This window comes from Rhinopithecus roxellana, chromosome 13 (assembly GCF_007565055.1).
Source record: "Rhinopithecus roxellana isolate Shanxi Qingling chromosome 13, ASM756505v1, whole genome shotgun sequence".
NCBI lineage: Eukaryota > Metazoa > Chordata > Mammalia > Primates > Cercopithecidae > Rhinopithecus > Rhinopithecus roxellana.
The window spans coordinates 55,635,945-55,642,189 of NC_044561.1; the positions used below are offsets into that span (position 1 = coordinate 55,635,945).

The 6,245-nt window shown below is 38.4% G+C and overlaps 1 long non-coding RNA gene across 1 annotated transcript; it reads left to right on the top strand.

The window, feature by feature from the left end:
• LOC104655131 lies at positions 1-1,900 on the top strand. The gene is made up of 2 exons (XR_746927.1): positions 1-361; positions 1,492-1,900. It is a non-coding gene; the product is annotated as an uncharacterized LOC104655131 (long non-coding RNA).
• Positions 1,901-6,245: the final 4,345 nt, after the last annotated feature.

Consider the following 6,245-nt stretch of genomic DNA (forward strand, 5'->3'; position numbering starts at 1 on the left):
CTTTGGGAGGCCTAGGCGGGCAGATCACCTGAGGCCAGGAGTTCGAGACCAGTCTGGCCACCGTGGTGAAACCCTGTCTCTACTAAAAATACAAAAATTAGCCAGGCGTGGTGGTGTGCACCTGGAATCCCAGCTACCCAGGAGACTGAGGCAGGAGAATTGCTGGAACCCGGGAGGCAGAGGCTTTGAGCTGAGATCACGCCACTACTGCACTCCAGCCTGGGTGACAGAGCAAGACTCCCTCTAAAAAGAGAAAAAAAGAAAAGAAAAGGATGTATCTATGATGAATTAAGATGGAGTGGAACCCACTGATGGCATGCAGCGGATAAGATGCCATAGAGAAATGACGTCCGGACACACGGTGAGAATTTTTCCCCTCTGTAAATCATAATTCTTGTGATTCTTTCAAATGGAAAGCCACAGAAGGTACCAGTTATCCACCCACCTACTTAGGCGCCTCCACTAGAATTCTCAGCATGTTTCTGCAGAAGTAAGATATCTTCACAACTGCTCTGACACTTCTTAATCTTTTTCTTTCTTTTTTTTTTTTTTTGAGAAAGGAAAAGCAAACTACTGGCTTAGAGTCTTTGGAAGAAAATTGTATATGACTAGTATTTAATATTATTGTTTTTCTTTCATTGTATTGCATTTATCTATATGGCTAGTTAAACTGATCTTCCATTTAAAAGTAGTAACGTAATGCTTTTTTTTTTTTTACAATTACATTGTTTTAAGTAAACAAGAATTATTCAAAAGACAAAAATACTAGCACAGATGGTATTCAGTGATTGCAGATATCATAAAGATAGTTCATGAATCACCAACATTTGAGAAGCACTGTGTTCACGATGCTTCCTGGAAGAGGTGGGTTATACAATGTTTCTTGGAGAAAGGGATAGCAGTCTACTGCTAGGAGGGAGAATTGAAGCTACTAAGGTGGACAAGGAGACAGGCAGTTGGCCTGTCCTCTGCTTGGAGATCACAGCCAAGGAAGCACAGGAGAGGCACCCCCTGGAGGAGCTCCATGGGCTGCAGGGCTGACATGGCCCAGGTAAGTGGGAGTTCTGGGAGGCTCAGGGGCTGGTGCCAGCATAGTGGCAGATGATTTTCATTTTCAGACTGCGAGACAAAAGATAGACATAAGGGAGGCAAAGGTGAAATCGGGATGGTTAAAGCAGGGAATGCTGAGAGCAGAGCAAGGCAGTTGCTAAAGCTGTTACTAAAACTGGACAGCAGAAGGCCTGGCATGGTGGCTCACACATGTAATCCCAGCACTCTGGGAGGCCTAGGCAGGTGGATCACCTCAGGTCGGGAATTAGAGACTAACCTGACCAACATGGTGAAAACCCATCTCTACTGAAAATACAAAGTTAGCCGGGCATGGTGGCACATGCCTGTAATCCCAGCTACTTGGGAGGCTGAGGCAGGAGAACTGCTTGAATCTGGGAGGCAGAGGTTGCGGTGAGCTGAGATCGTGCCATTGCACTCCAGCCTGGGCAACAAGAGTGAAATGCCATCTCAAAACAAAACAATGACAACAACAGGATAGCAGAGATGGACGACGGGTCAGGAAAGCTAACCAGGCAGCGGGAGGCCAGGACAGAAAGGGGCACAGGGAGCTCAGCTCAGTTTTGCTACAGGGGATCTCTCAGGCTCACAACGAGTCAGTCCTCTAGAGAAGTTCTGGCCTCATCATGATCCTTCTTTCATCTCACTCCCCATGTCCTTCCTCTGTCCCTCCTCCCACTGCCATTTATTTATTTAACTGAAAAAGTACCAATCACCCACATATGCATAAAATACTCATCCATGTACTTATTTCTTAAAATTGATCATTGTTAACATTTGGTGTCATTTGCTTTATTTATTTTTAATGAAAGAAATAAAACTTTACAGAAAATCCTTTTTCTTTCTTCCCTCCCTATCCTATCTTTTTCTCCTAAAAAGCCCTATTATCAGACATATTAGTGTGTATTCCCAGTTTTGACTTTTTATTACACACACACTCCCACACATAGATGTGGCAATGAACTTCACATAGTATGATTCTGTATTTTCTCTTTGTTTTTCAAACTTACAAAAGTATTTTACTATTTCTCATGGAAAAACTCACTTTTCCCATCCAACATTATGTTTTCTTAAGATCTATGTTGATATAAAGAAATCTAGCTCATTCTTTTTAATGAAAATAAAGTATATTTTATGAATGCAACTCATGCTAACCATGGCAATAAAAGCCCCATCAAGCATCGTTTAGTTCTGTATTTTGTTCAAGGCTGTATTCCCAGCTCCTAGAACACATATAGAGTAGCTGCTCATTAAATGTTTGTCAAATGAACGAATCAATGAATCCACTCATTCCACTGCTGACAGGCAGTAAAACCAATGGCAATTTTTCACAAACCTTTACAAGATTCCTTGGCACCCACATAAGAGTCGTGCTAATATGTCTACCTAGAAATGTATGTATTGTGTTGACAGCTTTTGTGTTTTTGGTTTTGTAGGATTCTCTGAAATGTTGTGTGACTTCTTAAGGGCTTGGCACATGCTGTGGGCTGTTGATGTGGTTGAGGGGTTGGCTCTCACGTGACCACTGCAGAGAGGCTGTGGGCCACCTGTGCACTTCATAAGCTCCTCGTCCCCCTCCCACAGCTCTTTGCAATGCTTTGTCTTTTCTTCAAAACTTTATTTATATATATATATAAAGATATATATATATTTATCTATTTGTATCTATTCATATATAGATATAAAGATATATATATTTATGTATTTATCTTTATATATAATATATAAAATATATTTATATATATTTATCTCTACATATATAAATATATATTATATATAAAACTTTTTATATAAACTTTATATAATATATATAAAATTTATATATAATATATAAATATATATTTTATAAATTCATTTATATAATATATATAAAATTTATATTTATTATAGAAAAAATATTTTTAAAATATAAATATATATTATATATATACACACATATATTTTTTTAAAAACCTGATAAGCCTTTGTCAGAAAAAGTGAGTGAATTCTACCAAGTAATGAAATAATGCAAAGTATAAAATAAAGAAGATAAACAGATCCACAGTTAGGAACACAAGGTATCTTTGGCCCAATGGGATTTTGCCTTCGTGCTTTAAAGCACAGTCACTTTCTGTGCAAGGTTGTAAGTGTTCACCACGAGCTTTAGGTGGATCTAGCCCTGTATGAACAAACCGCTAGTGTCACTGGATCAACGTTAATGTACATTTCTGTGTTTAAGCAATATCATGGTCCATTAATTACGTGCACTGCAATTTAATGGCCTTGCAGATCTTAACACTGTGCTTTTATTTCATTTTTGCCTAGGCCCACCTCACCGCTAAATATAAATGGAATAAAGCATTTGAAAAAAAAAAGTATAAAAATGTGTATGTTTATCATTGCAAAGCAATTCTGAATGGATTTTGTAAACTCTGCAAAATTAAAAGGAAAATACAGTCTGGACGTTAAGCCTCTTTCCAGGTTTTCAGATTCCGAAGCTTTAGTTGAAGGCAGGTGAAGAAAGTACAAGGCTGTTCTAGAGACTTTTGTGAATGTGAATGAATGCCCTTTGCTACAAAGGCACCTGCCTGGTGCTGAGGAATTGACCTTGGAGCCGCCGCCCATGCAGGGCCGCTGCAGGAGAACACTTGGCGCCCCCTGCTGGTCAGACCGAGGTCCCGCAGCGTGGCACAGAGGGCTCCACGGCACACATGGTGTGGGAACCGCAGGCTGAAAAACACTCCCAGAAATGAAATAGTGAATGCCCGTGGATCTGGCACCACCTTTACCCTTCCTCGTTAATAACACATGATTTTTGCTTTATTAACCTATAAGCATGTCCTATGTTTACACTTCTTGGGCTTTGATAGAAACTCGTGATCAGCAAAATTCTTTCAATGAAAACTTGTCAAATGACTTCTCCACTTAAAGTGTGGAGAAGCATCACTGTTTCAGTGATGCTTTTCTTGAACTCCACTTCACGTTTATTTATATTATTTTTAAATTTTATTTTTGCTTTAAAATCATCTAATTTTCTTTTAGACTATTAAGGTAAGTTTTGGTCATTTCTGTCATGAAATGTATGTCAGAGTACATTATTTGGAATCGTATTTTTCCATTTTTTTCAGGTACTTTAATATAGTCAGTGAATCAGAAGTGAGATGTAACAACTTCCATTTCTGACTATGCAAAAAACTAATTATTTTGAAAACTCTAGGTATAAAAAACTTAGACATGCTACATAAATATAATATTGACTGAAACGAACGGCAGGTTTCTCAAGTAAGGAAAGTCCTCTCGGCTCTATAAAGGAAGAGGGAGGTGAGTACCTAACAGCAAAGATCTTGTTGATACTATCTATAATTTCCCTGTGACATTTGCACATTTAGGGGAAAAAAAACATAGTTTAACAGCAATGAGGAAATGGAAAGCTGTTAGTCCTATACAAGTCCTACACAAGAGAAGTCTGCAGAAAGCTACAACTTCACTAAAAGATTGGACCTGAAAAAAAAAATAGCCTTTGCAAATACCCTTGCCTTCCTAGCCTAAGCTTTATGTAGGGATTATGTCTAACCATAGTACTCGCCTTGCTCTGGTTTGGGATTTGTATTCTCACTGTCTGCAGGGTCCAATAGACCTCACTCTAGAAAGTAACATATAGTGACTCCGCTTCTAAGGACATCTGGCAAAAGCAAAGACAAATAAATCTTCCCTGGAGGAAGGAGCACTGAGAAATGTTTACGGATGAAGCTTGATTCCTTCCTTCCAATCTTGAGCTTCCAATACCAAACCTCTAACACATTAGAGAACAATTTATCATAAAATAATGGTCAGAAGAAGCAACAGAGTCCTCAAATAATGAAATAACTCAATATTGTTTACACAATAAGCATTTTAAATGTTGTAAAACTATAGAATTGGATTAAAAATAAGATACATGAACAACAGTATATCATAAAATATAAAAATATTAGATAAACAATAAAATATGTGCAGAATGGACAGAAATAAAACACATAACCCTTGAAATAAATATTTATATTAGACACCGTTGGGAAAAGCTAGTGAACAAGAAAATAAACTCACAGAAATTACTCAGAATATTTCCTAGAGAGAATAAGAAACATGAAAGAAAGAAAGATACATATGAAAGAAAGGTTAAGAGACTTGTATAAAAGATGGAGGAAATCCACATGGCTGATTACAGTTCAAGAAAGAGAGAGTAGAAAAAAGTGGCAGAAAGCAATATTTGGGAAAACAATTTGGAAATTTCCCAGGATTGATAAGAACTAAGAGAGCTTGCCAACAGCAGGCTTGCACCTGGAACTAAAGGATGTTCTTCCAGAAAGGAAATTATACTCAAGAATGAGATGCAAAAAGAAGGGTGGAGAAAGAACTAGTAACCCTTAACAAATAATAAGTGTATAAAGTGATAATAATGGCAAATATGATTGATATAAAAATCCAGATGCAGCTAGAACACTGGAAGACAATCACATTTCAGATGGGAGGGAGGTCACAAGAGAGGGTATCATGAAGTCCTGTGTTTCTCGGTATGAGTTAGGTCAGCGTGCTGTATTTGTGTGTGAAGAAAATCAATCTCTTTTTTTTTTTTTTTTTTTTTTTTTTTTGAGACGGAGTCTCGCTCTGTCTCCCCGGCTGGAGTGCAGTGGCCGGATCTCAGCTCACTGCAAGCTCCGCCTCCCGGGTTTACGCCATTCTCCTGCCTCAGCCTCCCGAGTAGCTGGGACTACAGGCGCCGCCACCTCGCCCGGCTAGTTTTTTGTATTTTTTTTGGTAGAGACGGGGTTTCACCGGGTTAGTGTTTTTGACACTTTTCCACAAATTCCATTTCACCGACATCTTAACCTGGCAGGCATCTCTTTACTGTTTGAGGAACCAGACCTTGTTCTTTACAGTTTCCATAAGGCTCTTGTGGTCATTACTCTAATTAATCTTCATAGGAAAATCACAGGAGTTAAGGCCATTTTAAACTCCCTTCCTCCACTGATAGACCAGCTGTGTTCTTTGAAAATATTCGATAAAACTCTAAGCATTGAAAACTTTACATTTTGGAAAGTGTGTTCAATCCTACGAAAACCTACTACAATCCATTCAAATGCACATACCCTATTGGGGTAGGGTGGTATAAATTCACCACTCTAGGTAAGCCAATTTTGCCTTTTAATTTCATTCCC